We start from the raw sequence: 16,188 nt of genomic DNA on the forward strand, positions 1-16,188 counted from the left end.
GTCCATAGTAAATAGAAACCAAGTATTCCTTGCCTGGCTGCTTGCAAGCGTTTAAGACTCCAGGGACCATACAATGAAGTAGCAGGTGAAACAGAAGCATGAAACTTGTTATTGGGCCAGTTAATTAGGATGTCCCATCAAATCATGACCCTCAAACCTTCAAGTCAAGGACCAAATTCCATGTGGTGTTTGTATACATAAACAGCCTTAGCAGCTACTCTCTCTTTGGTGGCCGGGCCGGGGGTAGTGTAGGGTGGTGGTTTTAAGTGTATCTATCACACAACTTTTACAAATTCAGCTTTCTATAGGTGTACAACTTACTGGCAGCAATTATAGCAATCAGCCTTGCAACCCTACCCTTAATTAAGACAATTTTCCATCTCCATTACACCCCCCCCACCCCTGTAATCACAAATCAACTTTGGTTTCAGTTTATTTGCTTTTCGTTGCCTTTTTATATAAGTGAGGTCACACAATATTTGTCCTTTTTTGCGCTTGACTTGTTTGGCTCAGCAAAGTGTTTTCCGGCTCCATTCGTGCTGTAGCATGCACCATTTCATTTCTCCTACTAGTTGAGTATTCCACTGTAGGTATGTACCACGTTTTATTGATCTGTTCATCTGCTGATGGGCATTTAGTTTGTTTCTACCTTTTGGCTACTGTGAAGAGTAACACTGCAATGAATATTGGTGCACAAGTCTCTTTGAGTCTCTGGTTTCAAGTCTTTTGGGTATACATACACTTAGGAATAAATTGCTAAACCACATGTTTTTGAAGAACTCACACTGTTATCTACAACCACTTCATGTTTTTGAAGAACTGTCACACTGTTATCTACAACCACTGTGCTACTTTGCATGCCCACCAGCAATGGATAGGAGTTACAATTTCTCCACATCCTTGTCAACATTTATTCTTTTCTGCTGGTTTGCTTTTTAATCTTAACCAACCTACACCCTACTCACTATCATCTAGTCACTAGGATTCTAGTGGATTCCAACTCACAGAGACCCTGTACAGGGTTTCCAAAGCTGTAGATCTTTATGGGAAGAGATAGCCTCAGCTGTCCCTCTTAGAGCAGCTGGTGGGCTTGAACTGCTGACTTTGTAGTTAGCAATCCAACACTTATTCGACAGTACCAACTCTACTGGTATCATTGTGGTTTTGGTTTACATTTTTCTGATGGCCAATAAAGGAACCTGGGTAGTGTTGTGGGTTAGATGTTAGACAACTAATGGAAAGATTGGTGGTTCAAACCCACCAACCACTCCATAGGAGAAAGATGGGACTGCTCCCATAAGAGCTTACAATCTCGGAAATCCTGTTGTTGTTCTTGTTTTAAGGTGCAGTTGAGTGGGTTCCGACTCACAGGGACTCTATGTCCAACAGAAAGAAACCCTGCCTGGCCTGGCTATCCCCCTGTATCAATCCATCTTGTCAATAGTCTGCCCTTTTTTGTTGCCCCTCTACCAAGCACGTTGCTTATATGTAAATTCGAGTAGGAATGGAAGAAAATGGAAATAAGTCCACAGGAGCCAAAATAAAACATTGACTATATCCCTCCTGAATTGTGTGGGCTAATTTCCACTTCGGTGACCTAACTCCTAGCTCTACTTCCGGGAACCTTCCTTCTGTAGGCGTTCCAAGCAGTCCAGCTGTCACCAATGACCAATCGGGGGAGGTAAATCACATTCAAAATGGTCCACTGGGGAGATCTGCTTTATTTTGTTCAGAGTGCGTTGGCTTGGGGGTGTCCCCGCTCAAGATGCCTGCTTCCTAGCCCGCAACCTTAGCCAGCAGTCTTCAGGGTCAAGTGTCAGGAGAAGCGGACAGACCCAAACTGATCCCCAGGGAGGTCTATCCGCTTTCAGAGGCCTAAGCTATGGGGTGCACAAAGAGGCAGGTCGCATGTTGATTATGGGAGTGGAGTCCACTCTGAGAACCTTCTGTAGCGGTTTATAGTCTGCTGGCCAGCCAGCCGATAATTACCAGGTTCAGGGAATGATGGCCCACACTGGATGGGTCCTCAAGGGGACCTGCCTTGGTGCTATCAGATATCCACCCTGGTCCGAAAACGGTTGGTGTCTGGTGCAGCCTTCACTCAGGCTTCTGCTTCCTAACACAGCAGCCTCAGTCAAATCCTGAGAAGCAACGACCTGGGAGCAGGCTAACCCATACCAGTCCTGAGGGAGCGTTGTCCTGTCAGTCAGAGTTGTGGAGGATGAAGAGAGGCAGTAGTGTGCGTGCTGAGCATGGGAACTGACACTGCTGCAGGGCATTAAATGAAAACATTTTAAAATTTAATGTACTACTAATTTGGAATGAACACATCATATCATTCCATAGTGCAATCATGTCAAGCATTCTTGTACAATTGCTACCACAATCCGTTTCCAAACACTCTTTTCCTTCCTGAGCTCCTTGACCTTGACTTCCTATGACCCACAGAGCTGACTTGCAGGTGACAGTGTCGAGGTTGGGGAGAGGCTGCCCTGCTCCACATGGACCTCCACGAAGGTTGGCCTTGTTGCCGACGAAGATTTCCCTGTAGTATGCTTGCTGCGGGCGCACCCAACACTCAGATGCCTGCTTCTTAACACACGGCAGCTCCGGTCCAGCTGAGCAGCCCTCGGGTCCCACCCGATGGGAGAACGAACAGACCCGAGCTCACTCCTCGGGAAGGCTGTCGGTTGGTTTCAGTGGGGGTGATCCGTGTATTTACGATAGAGCAATCAGTCAGCTCGCGGCCCCCAGTGTCCGGCTTGGAGCGAGGCTGGTGCATTCCCCACGGATGTCCACGGAGGTTGTCTGGGTGCTATCAGAGCTCCCGCTTCCATCGCTGGAGTGTGTGTGCTGGAGTGTGTGTGCTGGAGTGCAGCGCGTGTGCATCCTCCGCCCACAAGACCTGTTGCCCAGCACACAGCCAGCGTCCTCGGAGCCAACCGGGAGGAGAGCGCGTGCAGTGGGTGGAACCCCGACGGCATCGGAGAGCGATGCGAAACACCTGAGCTCAAATGAAGCATCGAACCCACCTGGCGCGCGTGACCGTTGTGAACAAGAGCACTTCCTGTTTCCGTCACTGGGCGTTCGTCGGCGTTGTGTTCACGAGCTGTTTAGCCTTTCGTGGCTGTGTGCCCAGCGTTTGGCTATACTTTCCTTAGTTTTTTGTGGTTTTTTGTACTTTTTTTAGATAAAAATCATGGGTCCTAAGAAAGAGGGTTTTTTAAAAGAATCACCGTGATAAGGGACTGGTTAACAGTGTTATTAATAGTGTTGTCGATAAATTAGTAAACCCTTTTAGAAAACAGTTATGTAAACGCCAACAACAGACTACATTAGACAGATTATTTTATTTAAAAAATTTTTTCAGAGAAAGCCAGCCAGGTCCTAGTGAAAAAAGGCAAAGAAGGGAAAAAACTCCTGAGGAGCAGCTACCAGTTGATTTCATGGAAGGGGATTCCCCTTCCAAACAATGACTTTCTCTCCACACCTCCTCTCCACGTCCGTGTCCACAGATCCAGATCCTCATCAGTCTCAAGGTATGGACCACACTGTGGTTGTTAAACACTTTTTTAACGTTGTTTGTTTAAATTATATTATTTAATTCTGAACTTATTAACTTTGAAATTTCTGTGTCATGATTTGTATAAAAAGGCAAGGTTAGGGTAAATATTTGGTGGTCGAGAATGGATTAATCAGTTTTCAGGTATTATGGAAAAAATTGATTTGGAATTCAACTGCATCGCATCTCGACAAAAGCGTCTTCTAAAATGGATTAGCATGGAGTCCGGGTTCTAGCCCCAAACTGAATCCCTGAGAGACGGTCCTGTCTATTTTCAGAGCCTGAGCCGGCAGGCAGGCACTAGAATCTTGACCCAAGGGTCGAATCACCTGCAGGGGCTCTTCTGTAGCAACTCACAATAGACTTGCAGGCAGGCCACCGTGTCCCGGTGGGTGTCTGGGTGGGGAGGGGCTGGGACCCTTAAAATCAGTGGTTCTCCACCTTCCTAATGTTGCGACCCTTTAATACAGTTCCTCAGGTTGTGGCGACTCCCAACCATAAAATTATGTTCGTTGCTACTTCATAACTGTAATTTTGCTATTATGAATCAGGCAATCTCCTGTGAAATTGTTGTTCAACTCCCAAAGGGATCGAGACCCACAGGTTGAGAACCGCTGCTTTAAACGGACCTCAGAGAAACTCGGTTTTAGAGCCAGAGGCTGGAGGTCCTGTCCGTACAGGAGGAGGATCTGGAGATAAGGGAGCAGATCTTCTCTCTGGGTCCACTCCCTAGTCCACAGCAGTCCGCTGTCCTGTGGGTAAATGGTCACTCTTGCTTGGGGTGGGGAGGGGAGGGCAGAGTGTGAGAAAATAGGATATTCTACCTTATGTGACTCCTTGCTGATTGGTTGGTTCTTGCTAGTCGGCAGTTCGCTACTGTTTTCCTGTTTCCTGACTCCAAATATCTCTCTCTCTGAGCCTGGCACCGTTTCTTTGTTGTATTTCTTGTTGTACGAGGGGGATTCAAAAAATTAGTGAAAAATGGAATCAAAAGATCTTTCCACAAATGTTTTGAAGCTCCCTACTCTGTTTGGGGGAGGATTGGAACAATGGTTTACTGAAACCACCATCCTCCCAGAATTTATTAGCTTGTTTTAAAAAAACAGTTTTTTTGACATATAATTCATGCACTATATAATTGAATGGCTTAAATATATTAAAAAGTCTTTCCCCCCCCTCACCCCCCACTATCATGACCCCAGTCCTGCCTTTCACTGTGGGCTAGGCCAGAGCATGTACAGTGTTAAAGATAAGAGCTCAGGACACACGGAATCCAGGTCATATAAGCCCCACAGGAACAGAAATGGGAGTAACAATACCAGGAGGGTAGGGGGAAGGTGGGGAGAGGCAGGGGTGGGACCCATCGAAATGATCCACACATAACCAATCCCACCCCAGGGGAATGAACAACAGAAACCACGGGGGAAGGGAGACAGCGGTCAGTGTAAGATATGAAAATAATAATTTATAGTTTATCAAGGAGTTGGGGCGGGGGGAGGAAAAAAAGAGGAGCTGATACCAAGCCTCAAATAGAAAGTAAAGATTTAGAAAATAATGGTGGCAACATATGTACAAATATGCTTGATAGCATTGATGTACGGATTATTGTAAGTACTGGAAGAGCCCCCAATAAAATGACCTTTAAAAATTCTTTGAAAGTTCCACCCTTCACAAATTAGCATGACATTCTTATATGAGGGCCATGTTACATATTCTTGTCTATGTTGTTCCAACTTTAGTATAGGTATTGCCAAAGTGAGCACCCATGACCTTATTCTTATGAAGAATCCATCCAACCTTAATATTCACAAGGTTAGAAGCAGTATTTTTCCTTGCAAAGCAAACTTAAGAGTCTTAAAAGAAAGTTAGCCCAGACGTAGCTCTTTAGACTTAAATATTTAAATAGCTAATCTCTTTCAGGTTATTAACTCTACTGACAAACCACTGGCAGCCTGTTAGGCCCCTGGTAGATCAGTGCCTTTAAACACTCAGCTAATTTTTAAAAGTTAACTTTATACTCATTTGTTAATTGACTGAAACCTAGGCATTAATAGTGTAAGTCTCGGGCCTACAGGATGACTTATTATTGCTTTGGCAAGTCATGGCCACAGTTATATGTGTACAGGACCATTCTATGTCTACATTCAATATTTTGGCATTGTTTCTTTGAGGATTGTGGTGTCCTGAAAACCTTGTACTGCATACAAGTATATATTGGCATGTTCCAATATAAATAACATGTTTTATTTAAACCTTAGGTGAGAAGCTTTATGTTTATATTCATTATGAGGGTAAGGAATAATCTCATGGTTTATAATTCACATAGAACATAGTCCTGGTTTCCTGAAACATGAAAACTAGAAAAACAAGTTTCACACTTCCTTAATAACAAATATTTAATCAGGAAATGTCTTTGAATTTCAGTGGCATTTGTGAATGTAGGTACAACAATGTGCCTTTAAAATTGTTATTTTCTTTCCAAAGATTAACAAAGAAAACCTGCTGCTCAGAGCTCTCTCACTCTCAAGGGTCTATGTGATACCCCATGCAGTCGTTATTCCCTTCCCTTTGGGTGAATGATGGTTGTTTTCTTCTTTCCGTTTTGTGTCATTGTGTTGTTGTTATTTCTGTGAGGTCTCCTGGTTTAGGAAGCACAGGAGGAGTGGATGCATAGAGCTAATAGCTGATGCAATGAAGGGTTTATTGGGAAGGAGGGGGAAGAGTTGGGGAGGCATCAGTGGATGTGGGGTGGGAGCCTTACATCTGATTGTGATGATGTGTAGGCGACTCATTTTAGAAGCGGTTTAGCTATGGAAGTACATGATATGTGAATATTATATCAAGAAAACCACTAAAAAAAGAAAGAAACCAAACTTGATCCATGGTTTCCATGGGTGAAGGAGAAAGCGTTTCTGCTTGGGGGGCATGGAGCTCATTTTAAAGGTGATGGAACAGTTTGGAGAGGCGCTTTTGTTAAAAAAGAAAGAAGATACTGTTTGTGCCGCAGGAAACAAAACAGTTTGAGGGCTAGGGCTAACATCAAATTTTTAACACAACTCAAGTGGGCATCTTCACAGATCAGTGAAGCTTTGCAACAGCGTTGTGGAAATGCTGCCCCGCATAACATAATTTTTTAGCTGGATCAAGTGTTTAAAGAAGATTTGGAAGACTCAAAAGTGACTTCAAGGCAGAGTTGTCAGCCAAGAAAGTTATTGTGACTGCCTTTTGGGATTCCCATAGGATAATCTTCACAAATTTTTCTCAAAGGACACAGGAGGATCATGGGTGTTTATTATGAAAACATTTGAAGAAATTGATACCTGCATTTGTGAGAAAAAGGCCAGCAAATTTGCCCTGAGGAATGTTTCCCATCCCAACAGGGCTGTCCTACAAAGGTTTTTAAGGGAAAGCTTCCCCCACGGACCCACCCCTGCTCTTGCCCCTTTATATTGAAGAAGAACAACAACAACCAAGGAAATTCAAAGAACATATTCTGAACCCGTTGCAGATGCCAAAGTCGTTCTGTCATGGCGTAAACTGGGGTGCAGCATCCTTCGGGGAACAGCTAGAGGGCTAGACGCACTGCCTTCAGATGTGTATTGCTCTTGACATACGACATGTTGAAAAGCAGTAGCTTCACCGTTGATATTTTTGTTTAATAAAGGCTTCTATGATTTTGTAGCAATAATTTTGGGCTCACCCTCATATGGGCTACCACAGTAAGGTGAATCAAGGAAGCAAGCAAAGACGATACTGATGGTTACAATGTGCAGTGCTCTAATGGTGGCTTTAACAGTGCACTGGCGTGAACGTTTTACTGAACTTGAGATGCACTAATCCAAAGCAGATTTGATCTGTCAAAGTATTTGAAAGTTTGAAGTAGGCTTATTTTTTTTAACCAGATTTGAAACTCGAAATTCAATTTATATTCCCATTATATTATTTCAAATAAATTGGTAAGAGAAAAACCAATCAAACTCACTGCCAATTGAGTTGATGCTGACTCCTAGTGACCCTAATGGGCAGAGTAGAACGGCCCCTGTGAGTTTCCAAGAGTAACCTTTTACGGGAGTAGAAAGCCTTACGTGGTAGATAGCAGCTCAATGCATAACCATAGGTATGTTTTCAGTTGTGAAAAACCATAGGGGAGACCTACGAGCCTTATCTTTGACTGTGTTGTTGTTAGGTGCCCTTGAGTCGGCTCTGACCCCTAGTGACGAAGCCTGCCTACTCCTGTCCCGTCCTGATGATTGTTGGTACGTCTGAGCCCATTGCTGGAACCTCTGTGTCAATCCCTCTCCTCAAGAGTCTTCCTTCTGTGGTGCTCCTCCCTGTTCTGTGACTAGCCAGCATCCCCCAAACGAATTTCTTTTCTTAAGAAAAGCAATTCTAAAAGAAGATTTGAATTTTAAAATGTTTCGGAAGGATTCTGGACTCTCACAAGGGTGAATTTATGACAGACACCAGACAATGGAATTCTAGGGTGGTTTCAAGGTAGCTTTTATTATTGACAGACTGCTGCTGTAGGATAATTAAATTCCCAGCCAATAGGAAATCCGAGTAAATGTTGGAAATAAACTATGGAGGGCCTCGGGACTGTCACAGTTGATGGTAGTGCATGCAGCCCCTTCTCTTGCTGCATGGAATCAGTACTCACCTAACAGCCAGGCTAATAATGGCCACAGAATGATTCAAAGCTGGAGCTTTGCACTGGGAGAGATATCTTTGCCCAGACCTGTGAAATATGAGCAAATCATAGGACCGGGGGCAGAAAGGAAGGGTAAAGGCTGTGAGTGGTTTTATAATTAGCTGATAAAAGGCTGCTGGTGTCTCTGGCTTTGTTTTTCTTACCAGTGTCTCCAGAGCACAGGCACAACTTTCCAGGTAACCTTGAAACCCGGGGCTCTTGTTCTGCAGCAAAAAGAATGGTGGTGTTTACCAGCCGTCCCTGAGGTCGCTGGCAGGGAGCGGGCAATTCTACAACGAGGGAGCCAGGCTCAGTCAGCCTCTCCTCCTCAGGGAGGGTGAAGTGAATCCAGCCTCAGGCTCTTCCCAGAAACAGTCCTCGGAACACAGGTGATTTTTCCAATTCTCAGGTTCACACATTGAGTTACCGGAGCATTTTCTACGTTTTACTCAAACAATGCCAACTCTTAAAAGTGATTAGAAGAGTGGCCATGCAGACTCTCTCAGGCTGCCCTGTCCCTCTCCTGATTAAAGCTTGGTCTCAGCACCATTTGGTGAAAACTTCATGCACTACACAGACGCCGGGAACTGGCGGTGTCATTGCACCAGGTGTGAGGCCTCCAGTACAGAGGGGAATGGTGGCGGCAGTGGTGATGTTTGTCCTGTCATCCACAGGAAAATAGATGTGGGAGCCAAATGCCAGTCTAAACGTGGACGGAACGGGAGTGGCTCTGGTTAGCACCCGTAGTTGACAACAGCTGACTCCTGTTCCTCCTTCTCATAGAGCATCCTGCATTTGAGAAGAGATTCCGTTCTCCAGGAGCGACCTCATCCCTGGAATGAGCGCGAATTCCTAGCCAAAGGTCCATGGAAGAGAATGGGATAGTTCCACTTCCTCAGTCTCTCCGGCTTTATTCCCTGCAGACCCACATTTTATCAATCTCCGCTCCTCCGTCTCTCTTCACACAAGCTATCTCGCGACAGAAAGTGGTCGTCTCTTCTCATTTCCATTTAAGAGACCATGACTTAGGTGCTGGGCAAACAACTTACTCCGCAGCGAGAAGAGGGAGCGCTCCCGGGAGAACCCAGGGCTACAGAGCAGAGCCCGGGGCATGGGAAGCATTCTGCGAATACGTATTATTACTGGAGGGATGAGTTCATTTGGCGAATGACTCCTCCAGCCCACAAAAATCAAAGGGCTCCTTGGCTCAGTACTGTGTCTAATGCCATTGTCTTTGCGCATCGGCAGGCCTTCCACGGGAAAGCTATAAACGGTGCTTCGGTTAGTGGCAGCTGCAGGGCCTGTGGCAGCAGCTTATGGGAAGACACAAGTGGGTATGGGCAGAGGACACCAGCGGGCACCAACACCCACAAAGCCTTGCTAGTCAGAGTAGGGCTCTCCCCAGGGTTCCGGCGACTCAGGGGAAAGCCAAGCTTCAAGCACCCACCGATGTTTCCTGTCAGCTGCCAATGCTGCTGAGAGAGAAAGATACGTCTACTTGGAAGGGGGGAGAGGTCAAGAAGGATTCAAACACCCTGAGCCAGGCAACTGAACTGATAATGCAAAAAACCACTCTGATGAAGGGCCAGGCAATATAAAGTACAGGAAGTTGGCAAAACATGATGGAGGCAGGGGAAGACCTCGGGAGGAATGCAAGGGTTAAAAGGCAACAGAGGGGAGAACTGTTGTATCCACAACTCTACAATAACAACGATCTACCAGTAGGTGGATGGATAGACACACACTGAACCGAAGAGGGCAAGGAAGTGGTGTAGTGGATCTGGGTTGGGTTGCAATCTGCATGGTAGGTAGTTCAAAACCACCAGCAGCTCTGTGGGGGAAAGACCGGGGTTTCTACTCCTGTAGATAGTTACAATTTGGAAAGTCGCGGGTCTGACTTGATGGCAGTGAGGCGTTTGTTTTTAATGTTGTCTCTGAGTGCTTTTACATTGGTTCCAATTCCTAGCGGCCATTTTGCAACAGAAACACTGCCCACCCCTGCCCCCTCCTCACAAAGGTTGTGTTTGAGCCCCTAGTTACAGCAGCGGTGTCAGTCTAACTTTTGGAGGGACTTCTTCTTTTTCAGGGGTCCCCTTCTTTAACAAGCAGGGCAATGATGCCCCTTTTCCAGGGACTGGTCTCTCCTGATAAGTCCAAAGTATGTAAGGTGAAATCTCATTATCCTTCAGTCCAAAGAGCATGCTGGCCGTACTCCTTCCAGGACAGGCCTGCTTCTTCTTCTGGCAGCCCATGGTCCTTTCGATATTCCTTGCCAACACCATCATTCAACTGCATCTGCTCTTCTGTGGCCTTCCTTATTCATTGTGTTTTTAAATGCAGAAGAAGTGATTGAAATACCATGGCTTAGTCCTCAGGTGCACCTTAGTCCCCTTGAATACTGTCAGGAGATCTGTGCAGCAGATTTGTTCAATGCAATAGGTTGTTTAACTTTCAGACTGCTTTGTCTAGCATTGATTGTGGGCCAGATAAAATTAAATCTTTGACGACTTGAAACTTTTCTCTGTTGATTATGACATTGCCTGTTCAGCCTGTTATGATCATTTTTGTTTCTTTACCTTGAGTTGAAATCCATACTGAAGGCTTTACTCTTTCGTCTTAATTAATCAAGTTCCTAATCAAGTTCTTGTTTTCAGCAAGAAAGTTGTGTCATCTGCATATTAAAGTTGTTAGAAGGCCTTCCTTTACTTCTGGTATGTGCCCGCGGGTTATTTGTTCAGTATGTAGATTGAATGTTGCTGATACGTGCCATCGTGTCAGTTCCGACCCATCGCCCCCTATGCACAACAGGAGGGAACACTGTCCAATCCAGCCTCACCATTGTCCCTGGGCTTGAGCCCATCGTGGCAGCCACTGTGTCGGTCCAGCTTGTTGAGGTCTTCCGCTTCTTCACTGTCCCTCTCTCTCCCAAGCATGAGGTCCTTCTCCAGGAACTAGTCTCTTCTGACAAAATACCCAAACTATGTAAGACGAAGTCTCCCCATTCTTGTCTCAGCAGCACTCTGGCTGTACTTCTTCCAAGACAGGTGTGTTTGTCCAAAAGCTTTGAGTAAGCATGGTAAAAGAACACAACAGATTGACTACAGATTGGATGTGTACGGTAAAAGGACACAACCTTGATATGCACCTTTACTTATTTCACACTATACAGAATCCCCTGATTCTATTTGAATGAATAGTGGCCTCTTGGTCTTTGTACAGGTCCTACATAAGTATAATTACCTAAAGCATCCAAAAAGCAACCAATTGCTATCTAGTAAATTCCAACTCATAGTAACCCTATGGGACTGAGTAGAACTGCCCCATCTGTAAGGTGGCCAGATTTTAACATTGGTAAAGCGGGATACCATTGCCCAGGGGTGGGGGTGGGGCGTTCTTGATTAAAAATTTGGTCTATATGGAGCAACAAAATTTTCATAGAATGCAAAAATAGTATTGTACATAATTACATGAACATATTTTATTGTTAGTTTATAAATTAAATTAATTTGATGGTGATAAAGTAACTATTTTTAAAATTATTTTAATTTTAATCCTATATTTCTTTCTAAATAATAACAATACTAACTTGTATTATTTTTTTCTCTGAATTTGCCGTAACGTAATTCGTTAGGTGTCACTTTCAAGGCCGGTGCTAGACTTTTGCCACCACTATAAAATATAAATAATACAAGTACTGTCTGCTAAATTCAAGAACATTTATGTATTTATGAAATAAATAAATAAATTACTTACCTAAATTATCTGAATAGCTGATTTGTTGACATCACTCGTTTAACTAGCACTAACACGCAGTATGATGTGTATCATCTGAGAGACAGTTACAAAATGTTTTCATTGTTCCCAATGCCAAAAAATGCCATTGTTCATTAAGTCCAAACAATGGTGGAATTCTAACAACTGATCAACAATGCGAACTTTGATAACCAGTTCTTGATAATCAGTTCTCAACAATTATTTGTTATTATTAAAGTTTAACATTATAAAATTAACAAAAATAATATAAAACTCATATCCTGGCAAAATAGCCGAAAACCGTATATTCCCTTCCCGTTTTCTTTCCAAAAATCGGGACTTTTTAAAAATGTCACGGGACGCGGGACAAATTGTTAAAAATCGGGACTGTCCCGCCAAAAGCGGGACCTCTGGTCACCTTACTGTGGGATTCTGATTCTGTAAATCTCTCTGGGAGTAGAAAACCTCATCCTTCTCCTGTGGGACCGCTGGTGGTTTCGAATCATTGACCTTGCAGTTTGCAGCCCACCAGAGCTCCTAAACATAATTAGGTGTTCTGGAATGCTCACTCTTTGCAATGTCACCCATAATTTGTTATGTTTCACTGTCCACTGGCTTTGCAGAGCCAATAAAACCAAGTAAACAGCTTTCTGGTATTCTGTGCTTTGAGCTAAGGTCCAGATCAGCACTGATATCCCTTATTCCCTGGCATTTTCTGAAGTTAGCTTGAATTTCTGGGCAGATCCATGTTGATGTATTGCTGTGACTATTTAAAAATTATTTTCAGCAAAAATGTACTTGCATGTGATATTAGTTATACTGTTTAATAATTTCCACAATCTGTTGGGTCACCATTCTTTGAAATGGACACAAATGTGAATCTCTTTTGGCCAGATAGCTGCCCCTTAAATTTCTTGGTATAAGCTAGTGAGTGCTTCCAGTGCTGCATCAGTTTTACGAAACACTTCCAATGGGATTCCATCAGTTCCTGGAGCCTTGATTTTCACTAATGCCTTCAGTGAAATTTGGGTTTCTTTCTTCAACATTATTGGTTCTGTTTCATATGCCACCTCTGGAAATGGTTGAATGTTGACCAATTCTTTTTGGTACAGCGACTCTGTGTTCTTTACATCTTTTGGGTGCTTCTTTCTTTCATCGGTTCATATTTTTACCCATAGAATCTTGAATCCTTCAAGGAAGGATTTCTTTCTTTTTTCTTTTCAGTTCAGTCAGCTTGAGATATACCAAGTGTGTCCATCCACTCTGGCCTTTTCTTCCCTGTCCTTTTAACGACTCTTTGTTTTCTTCATGCATGATGTTCTTGATGTTATCCCATATTTCATCTGGTCTTCAGCCATTCGTATTTAATGTATCAATTCTGTTCTTGAGGTGTTGTCTCAATTCAGATGGGAAATGCTCAAAGTCGTATTTTGACTCTTAGAACGTGTTTCAATTTTCTTCAGCTTCAACCTGAACTTACACATGAGTACTCGATGGTCTGTTTCATAGCAGCCCCCGGACCTTGTTTTGGCTTATGATATAGAGCATCCCCATCATCTTCCCACACAGGTAGTCCATTGGGTTCCACATGTATAAGTGCCATTAAGGTTGTTGAAAAAGGTATTTGCAACAAAGAAGTCCTTGCTCTTGAAAAATTGTGTTATAGTCTATCAAAAGTCTATCTAGCTTGGTTTCTATCACCAAAGCCAATGGTTTCCAACCATTGAGTCTTCTTTGTTTCCAACATTTGTGTTCCAAATGCCAACAATTATCAATGCACTGTGACTGCATGTTTGATCAATTTCACACTGAAGAAGAAGTTGCTAAAACAATATTTGTATTAAGTGGACTTCCTTGTAGCCATAGAGATATTAACCTATCACAAATAGCATTGTACTTCAAGATACATCTTGAAATGTTCTTGTTGATTTTGAATAGAATGCCATTGCTCTTGTATTTGTCATTCCTGGGATAGTAAAATATAGGATTATCTGACTAAAAATGACCCATACCATTTGGATCTTTCTGAGTTCTATTTAATTTTTGATTACTTCTCATTTTCCTAGACTCATATGTTGTACATTAATTATTACTGGTGTATTAATAGGTTATTAATAGGTGTTGCAGCTATTTATTAACATTTAAGTCATGTCCCATAAGCAAATGAAGGACCAAAATGTTTTGTTCAACCCAAGTAAGGTCAACTCTGCTTTGCGGGGGTAAACTCCTCCCCAGGTGTACTTTGAATGCTTTCCCAGCCTGAGTGGCACACAGCGCTAGCGCAGACAGTGTTATGGTGTTATTCATAACACTTTCAGTGACTAATCCCTCCAATTATTCTTTTTTAAGGACTAAGGTTCTCCGGACCCAAGTTGTGGTATTTTCAATCACCCATATGTATGTGAAAACTCAACAGTGAGTAAGGGAAACCATAGAAGAATTGATACATGTGACTTGTGGTGTTGCAAAGAATAGTGCAAGAACCTGCACGGCTTTGTCTCAGAAGAAGTACAGCCAGGATGCTCCTTAGAACTAAGGATGACGAGACTTCATCTCACATACTTTGGACTTGTGATTAGGAGAGAGTAGTCCTTGGACAAGGACATCATGCTTGAAAAAGCAGAAGGCCAACAAAGAAGAGGAAGACCCTCAAGAAGGTACATTGACACAGTGGCTGCAACAATGATTCAAACACAACAATTGTGAGGGTGGGGCAGGATTGGGCAGTTTTTCTTTCAGTTGTATGAAGGGTTTCTATAAATTAGATGGCACAAACCGATAACAACAATCCCTCAGCAGTAGACACCCTATTCCATATTCCTAGTCTATTCTTAGTTTGGAAGTTCTGCTGAAACTTGTTTACCATACATGAGCCTATTGGGAATTTGAAATACTGGTGGCATAGCTTCAGCATCAGAGCAGCATACACGGTACTAAGGTATTCTGAACTGACAGATGAGTGGTGGTTTGAAAAATATATCCATGAATATGGTGGCACACACAAAGTGTGAAATTATAAAGCATCTTGGATGTAACCAAACACCTCGAAGGAAGAAATCAATGGGCCTGGAGGTTCAGAACCGTAGTCTCTGGGGACACCAACATCAATTGGCATAACACAGTCCACAAAGATAATGTATAAAAAATTTTTTAAAGAGACATGGGTAGCTGGGGGAACGGCACTAACCCACCCAAGGGGAGGGTGTTGTTTCATCTCCACAGGAGAGGGAGAGATGGACCAGACTTCAACCCAGTGTGCCAAGATGTGAATGCAACATACTGGCATGAAGCAGAGAACCAGTAGAGAGGTCTGTGGGGCTGGCCCCAATCCCAACCACATGGACAGTCCTTCCTCTCCCCCCAGCAAAATTCACTTCAGAGAACAGCACTGAAGCTATAGCTCAGAGAGAGGGGCACGTCTGATCAGAGCACACAGGAGAACACGAAGGGGAAGGGAGAGAGGGGAGCACATCCTGGCCCACCAAGCCCCGAGGATGATATTGCTGCTCAGAGCAGCACAGAGAGGACCATAGGGCTGGCCCCACCACGAGACACAACATCCCTCAGTGACCCATAGCCCTACAGGGGACAACACTGGAGAGAGTGTGGGAATTGTGTCCGATCTGACCCCATCACACCGAGGCAAAACACTAAGGGTGTGCAACAGAACAGCAAGGGGAGCAGAGCAAGGAAGTCCCCAGGGACTGTGGGGCCAGGGCGTGGCACCCCTTCAGACTCAACCAGAAAACACTGGTAAAGGTGAACAAGCAGACCTTGAACTATTTATAGGCTTTTCTTTTCTTTTTTTTGTCATTGGTTATTTTTGTGTGTTTTTGTTGTATTGTTCTCTTTTGTTGTGTTTTTCCCCCTTCTGTCTTGTTTTTGTGCAAATATTATCTCTGCTTATCTGTCTAGATAAGATAGACAGGACAAACAATCCAGAGGAGAAAACAATGGGACCAATGTTTCCGGGGGGAACATTGGAGAGGGGGAGGCAGGGGAAAGGAAATGGGTGTTAAACCCAGGGACAAGGGGACAACAAGTGATCTAAAATCAATGGCAATGTAAAATCAAGGGCAATGTAACCCAGTGGAATTACTGAAACCCAAATGAAGGCTGAACATGATAGTGGGACAAGAGGAAAGTAAAAGGAAATAGAGGAAAGAGCTAGGAGGCAAAGGGCATT

The sequence above is a fragment of the Echinops telfairi genome, unplaced genomic scaffold, assembly GCF_000313985.2.
Source record: "Echinops telfairi isolate 266 unplaced genomic scaffold, ASM31398v2 ScPeMD7_18;HRSCAF=68, whole genome shotgun sequence".
Lineage (NCBI taxonomy): Eukaryota > Metazoa > Chordata > Mammalia > Afrosoricida > Tenrecidae > Echinops > Echinops telfairi.